The sequence below is a fragment of the Chiloscyllium plagiosum genome, chromosome 5, assembly GCF_004010195.1.
Source record: "Chiloscyllium plagiosum isolate BGI_BamShark_2017 chromosome 5, ASM401019v2, whole genome shotgun sequence".
Taxonomy (NCBI): Eukaryota; Metazoa; Chordata; class Chondrichthyes; order Orectolobiformes; family Hemiscylliidae; genus Chiloscyllium; species Chiloscyllium plagiosum.
Genome location: NC_057714.1, coordinates 16,875,292 through 16,887,842, shown reverse-complemented (window position 1 = coordinate 16,887,842; position 12,551 = coordinate 16,875,292). Strand labels below are relative to the sequence as shown.

Here is a 12,551-nt window from a genome sequence, read left to right as displayed (position 1 = left end):
GCTGTTGTGGTTGGTATATTGGGTCCAGGTCGATGTGTTTGTTGGTGGGGTTTGTGGATGAATGCCATGCCTCTAGGGACTCCGTGGCTGTTCTCTGTCTGGCTTGCCCTATGATAGTAGTGTTGTCCCAGTCGAATTCATGTTGCTTGTCATCTGCGTGTGTGGCTACTAAGGATAGCTGGTCGTGTCGTTTCGTGGCTAGTTGGTGTTCATGGATGTGGATCGTTAGCTGTCTTCCTGTTTGTCCTATGTAGTGTTTTGTGCAGTCCTTGCATGGGATTTTGTACACCACATTGGTTTTGCTCATGCTGGGTATCGGGTCCTTCGTTCTGGTGAGTTGTTGTCTGAGAGTGGCTGTTGGTTTGTGTGCTGTTATGAGTCCTAGCGGTCACAGTAGTCTGGCCGTACTGTTAGGTAAGGGGTGAATGTAGGGGTATGGGTGGGTTGTGCTTCGGCGGGGCGGTGTGACTTGTTGGGCCGAAGGGCCTGTTTCCACACTGTAAGTAATCTAATCTAATCTTTAAAAAAAGCGCTTCACAGGAGGCTCCCAAGCACTGATGATGTCACCTAGACAGGGGATGGAACGTCTGCAACACAAATTTCCAGCTCGGCGAACAGAACCACAACAACGAGCACCCGAGCTACAAATCTTCTCCCAAACCTTTTGCATCCTTGATTGTACACATATTTACTACATCTTTTGTTGAAATATCCAAACACTTGCTATTCAAAAGATGTGATTCTGCCTCTCTTTGCATACAGACTTACATATACACTTCTAGTTCAGTCCCAAAATAAAATAGTTATGTTGGACACAAAACAGTTCTTTCTCCACAGATGCTGTGAGGCCTGCTGAGTTACTTCAGCAGAGTCTATTTTTGTTTCAGATCTCCAACATTTGATATTTTGCTTCTATTCATGCCTTTATTCCATGCCATCGCTTTTTCTATAACAATGTAGCTGTCAAAGTGAACACAGGCCTCCTTCGAAAATGAATCAGGGAGTTAGTTATGGGGAGCAAGGAAATGGCAGAGGAATTAAGCAGATATTTTGCGCATCAGTCTTTACAATGGAAGACACTTAGAACATCCCATTCATACTAAAGAATACAGGCAAAGAATTAAGTACCATCACTATCACTAGAAAATTAGTATTTGACAAAGTAATGAGGCTAAAAGCTCCTGAGAAACTTAGCCAGATGGCTTGCATCCAAGGATCCTAATATAAATATCAATGGAGATTGTGGATGCATTGGTTGTAATTTTTCTAAAATTGTTGGATTCTGGAGAAGTACTGGAGAATTGCAAAACTGCCAAAGTTACACCCTTATTCAAAAAGACATTGAGTCAAAAAGTGGCTAACTGTGGGCCAATTGGACAAGCATCCAGTGTTAGAAAAATTCTAGAATTGATATTCAGATGAGGTGGCAGACAGCTGGAGGTTGGCTAAAGTGGTGCCACTATTTAAGAAAGGTGATAAGGAAAAACTAGTGGACTATAGACCAATGAGCCTGACATCGGTGGTGGGCAAGTTGTCGGAGGGAAGCCTGAGGGTATTTGAAAAAGTAAGAATTGATTACGTTTTTGTGTGGAAAATAGTGTCTCATTATTTGACTGAGTACTTTGAAGAGGTAACAAAGAGGATTGATAAGGGCAGAGTGGTGCACATGATCTATATGGAATTCAATAAGGTTACTCATGGTAGTTTGGTTAGCAAGGTGAGATCACATGCAATACAGGGAGAACTAGCCATTTGGATACAGAACTGGCTCGAAGGGAGAAGCCAGAAGGTGTTGATGGAGGATTGCTTTTCAGACTGGAGGCCTGTGACCAGCAACGTGCCACAAGGATTGGTGGTGGGTCTACTGCTTTTCATCACTTATGTAAATCATTTGGATGTGGACATAGGAGGGATGGTTAGTAAGTTTGCAGCTGACACCAAAATTGGAGATATAGTGGACAGCAAAGGTTACCTCAGAGTACAACAGGATCTTGATCAGATGGCCAATGGGCTAAGGAGTGGAAGGTAGAGTTTAACTTAGATAAAGGTGAGGTTTTGCATTTTGGAAAGACAAATCAGGGCAGTACTTATGCACTTAAATGTAAGGTCCTGGGGGACAAACAGTACAGGTTCATAGTTCCTTGAAAGTGGAGTCCCAGATAGATAGGATGGTGAAGATGGTGTTTGGTATGCTTGCCTTTATTGGTCAGTGCATTGAGTACAGGAATTGGGAGGTCATGTTGCAACTGTACAGGACATTGGTTAAGCCATTGTTGGAGCACTGCATTCAATTTTGGTCTCCCTGCTTTCGGAAGGATGTTGTGAAACTTGAAATGATTCAGAAAAGATTTATAAAGATGTTGCCAGGGTTGGAGAGTTTGAGGTATAGGGACAGGCTGACTAGGCTGGGACTATTTTCCCTAGAGTGTCAAAAGCTAAGGGGCGAACCTATTGAGGTTTATAAAATCATGAGGAGCATGGATAGGATAAATAGACAAGATTTTTTCCCTTGGGTGGGAAGTCCAAAGCTAGAGGGCATAGGATTAAGGTGAGGGGGAAAAAAATGTAAGAGGGATCCAAGGAGTAACGTTTTCATGCTGAAGGTGGTGCATGTATGGAATGAGCTGCCAGAGAAAGTGATGGAGGCTGATATATTTACAACATTTAAAAGACATCTGGATGGGTATATGAATAGGAAAGATTTAGAGGGCTATAGACCAAATGCTGGCAAATGGGATTTGATTAATGTAGGATATCTGTTCGGCATGGACAAGTCGGACTGAAGGGACTGTTTTCATGCTGTACAGGTCTATGACTCTATAATTATTAGGGAAGTAATAGCAGCACATCTGGAAAGTCATAATCTATTCAGCTCGAGTCAGGATGGCTTCATGAAAGGAAAATTATGTCTGACTAATTTACTCAAGCTTTTCAAGGAAGATTCAAATGGAATGGACAGAGGGGAACCAGTAGAAGGACTTCGAGTAGACATTTAACAAGATACCTCACAAAAAGCTATGTCAAAAGATAAGAGCCCACAGTGTTGGAAGTAGTATATTGCCATGGATAGAGAGTTAGGTAATAGGCCAGAAACAGTAAGCCGGGACAAGGTTTCTTTTTATGTTGGTGACTTGTAACCAGTGAGGATCCACAGGGATCAGTGTTCAGACTACAAATATCTACAATATATATTAATGGCTTGGAAGAAGTAAGTGAACATACTGTTGCCAAATTTGCAGATGACACAAAAATAGGTAAAAATGCAACTTGAGAGGGATGCAAACAGTTTATAGAGAGGTATTGATAGATTAAGTAAATGGGTAAAAAGTTGGCAAATGGAATATTATGTAGGAAATTGCGAAGTTGTTCACTTTGGAAGGGAGAATAAAAGAATATAGTACTATTTAAATGGAGCAAAACTGCAGTAAGCTCCAACTCAAAGAGACTTGGTGTATTTATGCATGAAACACAGAAAGGTAAAATACACTTGTAGAGGTAATTAGGAAGGCTAGTGGAATGTTGTTCCTTATTTCAAAGGGGTTTGGAGAACAATAGTAGATAGATCTTACTGCAACTGTACAAGGTGCAGGTTAGAACACATCTGAAGTATTGTTTTGTCCCCTTATTTCAGGAAAAATGTGATTTGCATGTAGGTAAGAGAAAGTTCACCAGGATGATTCCTGATACGGAGGGATTTTCTTAGGAGCAAAGGCTAAAGTGGTTGGGACTCTACTCACTGGTATTTAGGTGACCATCCTCCAGAAATTTCAACTCAAATGGGTAGTCCATGTAACAGGCTTGGACAATTAGAAAAACCTAAAGCAGATTTTGTATTGGAATTGTCCCAGAGCAAAACAATATAATGATGGCCAATAAAAACGATACAAGGGCACTCTGAAAAAGAGCCTAACAAAAATGTTTGCATTGCAGACTACCTTTCTTGGGAAAACATTGCAGCCAATTAACTCATGTTGAGACAAGAACCAAACATTGATTCCGAATCAAAGACCATGTGCATCAAACTTGTTTAGAGGAAGGCCAGATATGCTGCAGCTGCAGAGGTTCCCTGAACCACCAACAATGACATCAAGAACTGCTAACTTTGTGGTCATCCACTGGACTCTTCAGTCATGAGAAGACCCACAAAAGACAATTCAGTCACTTCCAGCTTGGAAATACTCAAACAAGGAGGCCACCAGATGAAGGTGGGGTTTTCTGCTCCATATGTTCTATCCAAGGAAATTCCTCTCACGTGATTAAAGAGTGAATGATAGGAGTGTCTCCTCCTTTAACTTCTCTTTTACACCCTGCACACAAAGCATTGATCAAAGGAAAATCTGATCAACATATCCTATGTACACTACCTTCTTTCTCAAACACTGACATTTTCAGTTTTGCAGTCAACTTTCTGCAGTTAATACTTTATGCAGATTCATCAACAGTCTTTGGATATTTGTCTTTGACTGTCACTTCATTGACTCTTTTGTAGTCAGCAAAGAATCTTTCAGGTTAGTGTGACATGGACATGAACCTGACTCAATAACATTAGCTGGCAGTAACCTCTGGCCATGCTGCACTACCAATTTTCTTTCCACTGATGTTCAACAATCATCATCTAGAGACAGAACTGGGGGCAAACCAATCTATATCTTCATAATGTGTCATCATATTTTCCACCAACCGCATAATAGAGTAGAGTGGACAGTTCAACAATAATTATTCTTTGATGCATTTCAAAAAACTTGTTTGACAGTTGTACATTTGTAAAAATCAACTTAGGTATGATTGTCAAAGCTTAATTTACATGAGTAATTCATATTGGTCACAATCTGTAGTCATGAGGACAGGCTTCTGAACTATAATACATTAGTTATAGTTACATGGATCAGCATGCCAAAATGTTATGGTATTCTTAGTCCTTAACTCCAAAGTGAGTTTACTAAAAGAAGGGTGATGCAGCCAAAAGTGGCTGTGGATGTCAGTTAATTGGCTGTGCAGAGACAGGGAGAAACAATGGGACGTAACACCAAAAGTTTTTTTTTAAGATTTGAATCCCTACAGTGTGGGAACAGGCCCTTCGGCCCAATTAGTCCACACCGACCCTCCAAAGAGCAACTCACCCAGACCCATTCCCACTAACTAATGCACCTAACTCTACAGGTAATTTAACATGGCCAATTCACCTAACCTGCACATCTTTGGATAGTGGGAGGAAACCGGAGCAACCCTACGCAGACATGGGGAGAATGTGCAAACTCCACACAGACAGTGGCCCAAGGCTGGAATCGAATCCGGGTCCCTGGAGCTGTGAGGCAGTAGTGCTAACCACTGAGCCGCCCCCAAGTTGCCATATAAACTTCAAAATAGATTAGACTGTTATTTCTTGTGACTGCAAAGATAACAAGGGACTGATGGCCCCCTGCTGTACAGCACGCCCTATGCTCTCCTACAGATTATGTCCTGAATTGTAGACACATTTTGTGCTTTTTCCTTTGAAGAATGAACAATGACATGTTAAAAAGTGTGTTTAAACTCTACGGGAGAAAACTAGTGAAATGGAACACATAAAGAACTGCAGTTACAGGAAATCTTAAACAAAAATGTAAACTACTAGAGGAACACAGTAGCTCTGAAGAAGAGTCACTGAACCCAAAACATTGACTGGATTCTCTCCACAGATGCTTACAGACCTGCTGAGTTTCTCTAGCAACTTCTGTTTTTGAAGTGGGACGGAATGCACCTGTGTGTACCATGCTGGGTTTGAGTATTATTGAGCTGTGAAGGTTACAGGCAAAAGACTACTCTTTAACTCCCAACGTCTTGTCGATAAATACACTCTCTAAGTCTGAGCACTGCAAAATCAGTTAAAAAGGAAACAGCGCAACAGGGAACACTCTGGCATCCTGAATGCTGGAATTCAATCACAGTTAAAAAGCATCTGAACTACAGAAACTCAAAGAATCAACAAAACTACCAATGTCAACATTACTGTTACTCTTCACTATGGTGGTCGCAAAATTCAACCATTTGCTCTGTGCAAAACAAAGACTGAATGGCATAACAAAAACAATAACAGAAATTGCTGGAAAAATTCAGCAGGTTTGGCATGTGGAGAGAAAGCAGAGTTAATGTTTTGCATTGAGTGATCCTTTTTCAGAACTGGACTGACATGTTAACTCCGCTTTCTCGCCACAGATGCTTCCAGACCCGTTGAGTTGTTCCAGCAGTTTTTGTATCTGATTTCCAACATTCACAGCTCTTTGCTTTTTTTTGTTGTTTACTGAATGATATTTTAAAAAAACTTATCCTTTTAGATATGCCTTTTATTTGTAGTCTTTGTATGTATGTTGCATTATTACTTTTGTGTTGTTTACTAATTAATAACAATTGCTTTTGTTAATTCAGGAAAGTCTGGTTAATTTGGCTCCTTTTAAAACATAAGCTCATTTGGGTCTGGGAGGAAAATGTGTCCACAAGAGAAGGCATACATATTTTAGTTAACCTTATTGCAACCAAGCAAGAAGATGGGTGAATAAAGAAGGGTCGAGAATGTGGTGCTGGAAAAGTACAGCAGGTCAGGCAGCATCAGAGGAGCAGGAGAATCGATGTTTTGGGCATAAGCCCTTCATCAGGAACAAGAAGAGGAGTCAATTCATCCATCCTCAGTCAATTTGGAGTTTCCAATTTGAACTGTGTACAGGATGGGCTAAAGTTGATGATGCTTTTCGACAGCTGTGTGAATGAGTACTGTAAACATTCCTGTATGTGCTGAAGGTGGCACAATTAACTTGTTTTCTGTATTTGCTTTTCAAGTATTTGCTGCTTGTTTCACTGTAAGGGAAAGAGTCTTGTTCTGAGCTATTGGACTGTACCTCCGACAGGATTGCGAATGGTGTCAAGAACAAACTTGAGCCTCCAGACCAGCTGTTGATCAAGCAGTCCCCATTGGACAGAAAGGTGTGCGACTTATTGCTTCTTTTCCATTCTTTATTATTGAATAAATGCTCATATTTAAGCAAATTGCTGCTGTCGAGTCTTCCCTTAACTACATTTAACCGAATCTGAAGATTCTCTCGGATACACTTTGTGATCCAGGACAAACTGATAAGGAATTGGGGAACCTTGCTTAGGGTTTAGTCATAACAATGTTAACATTTATCCAGGATTTCCTTTGGGGTAGCACGGTAGATCACAGCACCAGGATCTCGGTTTGATTCCAGCCTCGGGCAACTGTCAGTGTGGAGTTTGCACATTCTTCCCATTACGGCCTGTTTTTTTCTGAGTGCTCCAGTTTCCTCCCACAGTCCAAAGATGTGTAGTTTAGGTGGATTGCCAAGGTAAATTTGGGGTTACAGGATACAGTAGGGGAGTGGGTCAGGGTGGGATATTCTTCAGAGGATCGGTGTGGACTTGATGGGTCTTCTACACCACTGTGGTTCGACGATTCAGCAATCCCTACAAGGGTAAAATGTTTGATTAAGTGTTTTTTAAAATTCCTCCTATGGATTGAGTTAAAAGTAGCAAGCTGTGAAAACCATTGACTTTGTATTACTCCCAAATTGGAACTTGATTTACAATTGAAGTGGCACTATTCACTGCTCATAGAATCCCAGAATCTACTCCTTACTTACATTGTTGTCATCTGACTCAATGATTGAGATATTGTGCTTCATTGCTGTTCTGATTCTTTCCTGTGCTTCACTTGGCCCAACTGTGATCACCAAAGTGGCAATTGTGTTTTGGTGAGTGAAAGGACGGTGGATAGTGTCGAAATTCAGCAAAGTGACTGACTCTATTTTAAAGTGGACCCTCTGTTAACACAGCTTCTTGTTGGGATACTCATGATAGGGTTGCCTGTGTAATTCTACTGAGTTTGTTTGCTATTCTACAGAGGGTGATACATAAATGGAATGAGCTGCCAGCAGAAGTGGTTGTGGCAGGTACATTAAAAACATTTAAAAGGTATTTGGACAAATACATGAATGGGAGAGTTTAGAAGGATATGGGCCAACTGCAGGGAAATGGGGTTAGCGTGGATGGACATTTTGGTCAGCATGGATCAGTTTAGGCCAAAGGGCCTGCCTCTGACCTTTCTAAAGCTACAACTTTCATTACATTCTGAGTTTAATCTTATATTCCAAACTGCACTTGGTTACCTATCCATTTCATTTTATATCCTTTCCTTATTGTATGAAAATATTATTTAATCCCTGTTTGTTTTGCTGTAAATATCAAAACCATGCTTTACTTCCCTCTGCCAGGATGTTGCCTGGGATGAAGCATTTCAGTTGTGAAAAGAGGCTGGATAAGGTCAGGTTATTTTGTTTGCAACAGAGAAGCTTGAAGGGGATTCCGATAGAGTGTATAAGATTATGAGGGGCATGGACAGGGTGAATAGAAAGCAGTTGTTCCCATTAGTTGAATGGTCAATAACGAGGAAGTATAATTTTAAAGTGGAAGGTAGGAGATTTAGAGGGATTTGAGGAGAAACTTTTCCATTCAGAGGGTGGTGGTGTTCTAGTATACACTGCGTGGAAGGGTGGTTGAGGCAAAAAACCTCACAATCTTTAAAAAGTACTTGATTGGCCACTTGAAGTGTCATAGCATTTGAAGGCTGTAGGTCTATTGCAGGAAAGTTGGACTAGCGTAGGTCGTATGATATTTTTGGTGGTACAGGCATGATGGGCAGAATGTATTGTACTGTATGATTCTGAGATATAAATACTATGCAGCAAAAGAAGAAAATTCATATTTCAGCAATTTTATGTATCGGCACTGAATTCATTTCCACAGTGATAAGTGTAAATTAATTCCTAGTGACAGAGATTCAATGAATGATCTACCAGGGTTGACATTTTTAGATGTAGCGGGACTCGGGTTCAATTCCAGCCTTGGACGACTGTCAGTGTGGCGTTTGTACATTCTCCCTGTGTCTGTGTGGGTTTCCTCCGAGTGCTCTGGTTTCCTCTCACAGTCCAAAGATGTACAGGTTAGGTGAATTGGCTATACTAAATTGCCCATAGTGTTCAGGGATGTGTAGGTTAGGTGCATGTAGCATAGGGGAATGGGGTTGGGTGGGTTACTCTTCGGAAGGTCATATGGACTTGTTGGGCTGAAGGGCCTGTTTCCATACTGTAGGGATTCTATAAATTCTATAAATGTTAAAGCCATCAAGGGACATTGGAGAAATCAGGAATTTGGCATTGATGTAGACTTTCAGCTATGGTTATATTGAATGGCAGAGCAGGCTTGACATGCTGAATAGCTTACTCCTGCTCCTAGTTTCAATATTCTATGTTTCTAACTATTGTTCCTAAGTACTTATCAAGATGCAGCAATATTTTTTCCAGTCTTCTCCCTAAATATTTTAATGGTTACTTTGTTAACAGCCATTTTTAATGTATAATGGCTTAATATTTTCACTGAAGTAAAATTTTCATATTTTACAGCAAATTCTCATAAATTAGTCAGACTTTGGAGTTGTGCCATATAACCAACAACCAAAGACATTTTGTTTACTACGTTAAATGTGCAAACCAGTCATTCTGAAAAAAAAATGTTTAAAATATACAGGGAAAATAAATACATAAATCAAACCAATGTCACCAAAACTGAGTTTCTGATAACGTGCTTCATTATTTATTTCAGTGTTGGAGTTTGCTGTGTATAAATTGGCTGCTCTTTTTAATGATAGGAAAGTGCATTACGGCTTAAAGATAATTAATTGGCTGGAACATGCATTCCATGTTCTGATATTGTGAACAACACTATATAAATGCAAATCTGTTCTTAATCCTTTCCCACTCATTGTTCTCCTTTTTATTAAGAAGTTGCGTTCTGCTATACAATATTTCCAGGGGAGCCAGCCAATCAACTCATTATTCGTAATGCTTCGGCTAAAACTGTGAGTATTCTCAGCACGTCAAATTTTGAGAGTGTGACAGTCAAAACAGATTCTCTCCTCCCTTAATTTCCATCCGCATATTTTTCCAGAAGACTTAGTTTAATTCCATTCAAATGAAATGTTTTCAGCTTGAAGCTGAATCTTGCAGTTTTGCTTCTTGCTGGTGTTAGTGTCACATTGCAGATCAGAGAATTCAGCAAGGAAAGTAATTGAAAGTGCAGCAACACAGCGAGAAAATGAAGTTAATGATGGGGGTGGAATGCAACACAGCTGGATAATAATTAGCAGGCAATTTCAATACAATTAGAAGATTCAGTATTAATATTTTATGAAAACCTAAACACATTTTCCAAAAAAGTAGAAGAATTAACTCAGTGCTTGTATCTGTTGCATTTCTACTCAGTAAAAGCTAGACATTCTAAGAATCTTCAGTGCAGCATGTTAATAATATGTATGCTTCTTTCAGGCCTCCTGTGTAAGGGCTTATTTCACCATGTAATCATCAATCACTGTATGTGCACTCTGCTTTCAAAGTGATTCCATCTGATTCCATTCTTCAGGGAAAAAGTATCATGCAAACAAGGACAACCTCAGGCCCTACTTAGCTTAAGAATCATGAATCTGTCGAGAGTGAAAAAAAATCAAAAACTGTATCTGTTTGTGATATGTCACTGAATGGCCTCTGTGGCAGTGAAAAAGTTAACCTTCATCTGTCATACAAGGGTCAAAGTGCACATTGCGTCATTGGTTCAGGTTAAGTACAGCAGATGATAAAAAAACGTATTAAATATTCACTGGCAGCTCTCTGGTATCATGCAGCGATATTGAATGTTTTCCGATCCAATATGTGTGAATCTCTACACAATGTAAAAGGTTCTCCTTCCTGACCTTACCTTTTATGAGAGCAGTGGCGTGCATTCAAGAACCGATTTCCATTGACATCTTCGACACGCTTCAGTAAACCTAATGGTTGCCTATTACTAGTTACAATTTAGCAGCTGAGCTGGGAGCCATAAAACAAAAGTAAATCATTTGGAGTCATGGTGAACAAAAGTACATTTTTACTGAGCATGACTCCAAGACAGAAAAACGTAGGAAACAAATGCATTACTAATTTAATTAGCTGGTAGGAGATTGGACAGCCAGTAAACTCCATTCACATATTTTAATGACAACCAGGTGCTGTAAATTAACATACACCATGTTAATCAGGTTTTGAATAATCATGTGCAGAATAAGACAACAGAGCACTACACAACCAAGATTATTCTACTTTATGTAATAAGTCTGATAATTTTACTGGCTAATGTCTATCAGAACTTGATCGAATTTGTTCTTGAATATCTTAATGATGTTGGTCGGGAATCTAATGTATTAACCAATGAGTATTAACCAATCTAATGTATTAACCAACGAGTATTAACCAATCTAATGCATTAACCAGTTACTCTATTTGTCTTTGACCCTACAAAGATGAATTACAATGCAGCTCTGACAGTTTAACATGCAGCACATAACATGGAAGAAAACAGCCCAATTCAATGAGGAAGTATGAAGAACAACAATGAAAATACTTACTGAATGATTAATAATGGAATAACAGATTAACTATACAATAGGTCTGCACCTACAGAATGCTCTTATCATGTTAGCAGTGGAATTTTACAACATTTTGGAATTTGAATCAAAATCAAATATTGTATCGTGTTTCAAAATAGTGAGATCCGCTTACTTTTTTAAATTTGAGTGTAAATGAATAAAGTGTTGCATTTTAAACCAGTTCAGATGTTAAGTACTTTTATATTATCAAAATTAAATATCCTGTGTGTTGGTATTGGCCATTATGACTTGCTTTTAACTGGCATTTGTGCCACTCCTCAATCATTTGTTTCAATGCTTTGCTCTGGAGTGGTCCTGCATTGCTAATTCATTAAGTCTTCATAATTCAGACATTTGATATACAGATATCCAAAGACCTGAATTATTTGAACAACGTTGTACATCTTAAGCAGGACATTGCAGTTCTTTTTACAAGCAACATAACAATAGTGAATATTTATCTATACAAATGTGCATTATAAAGGGCTGTCAGTCATAGAGTGACCTTTAGGCATTTAGAGAGTGTACAAATTACTTTTGAGCCGTTGTGTATCCCTGACAATGATTAAATCATAAGTTGCATTCAAACCCTTTTAAGATGATTTAACATAAAAAACCTACTTTAAAGGGAAAAGCAGAGACTGAATTAGAAATCATTTGAGAAGTTATTTCGTTAAGCAAAATGTGTCCGATAAACTACCCCATGTAGTTTAATATGTAATTTAAATTTGGGGGAACAGTTTTATTTTTCACTCTAATTGTGATATAAAAGACAACAAACAAATCTTTACTTGTGTAGCTTTCCTTTTTTTGTCATTAGAAATAGCATTTTTAGATTTTAGCCTGCAGTAGTCCATACAACATTGACAATTGAAGCATAGGATAAAATAAACAAATTATCAACTGTATTTCCATTTAAGACATGCCTGAGCAGTTTGTGAAACATAAATTATGAAATACATTATCCAGAGACTTCACTAATCCATAGGCATGCACTTGCTTTGTATTAAATCCAGAATTTGTTTCTATCTCGAGTTCTAGGGTTCTC

General features: G+C 39.1%; 1 long non-coding RNA gene across 1 annotated transcript; it reads left to right on the top strand.

Moving 5' to 3' along the window:
- The first annotated feature begins 6,820 nt into the window (after nucleotides 1-6,820).
- On the top strand, nucleotides 6,821-11,522 carry LOC122550269. The gene is made up of 3 exons (XR_006311780.1): nucleotides 6,821-6,957; nucleotides 9,828-9,904; nucleotides 11,378-11,522. It is a non-coding gene; the product is annotated as an uncharacterized LOC122550269 (long non-coding RNA).
- The last annotated feature ends 1,029 nt before the right edge of the window (nucleotides 11,523-12,551 follow it).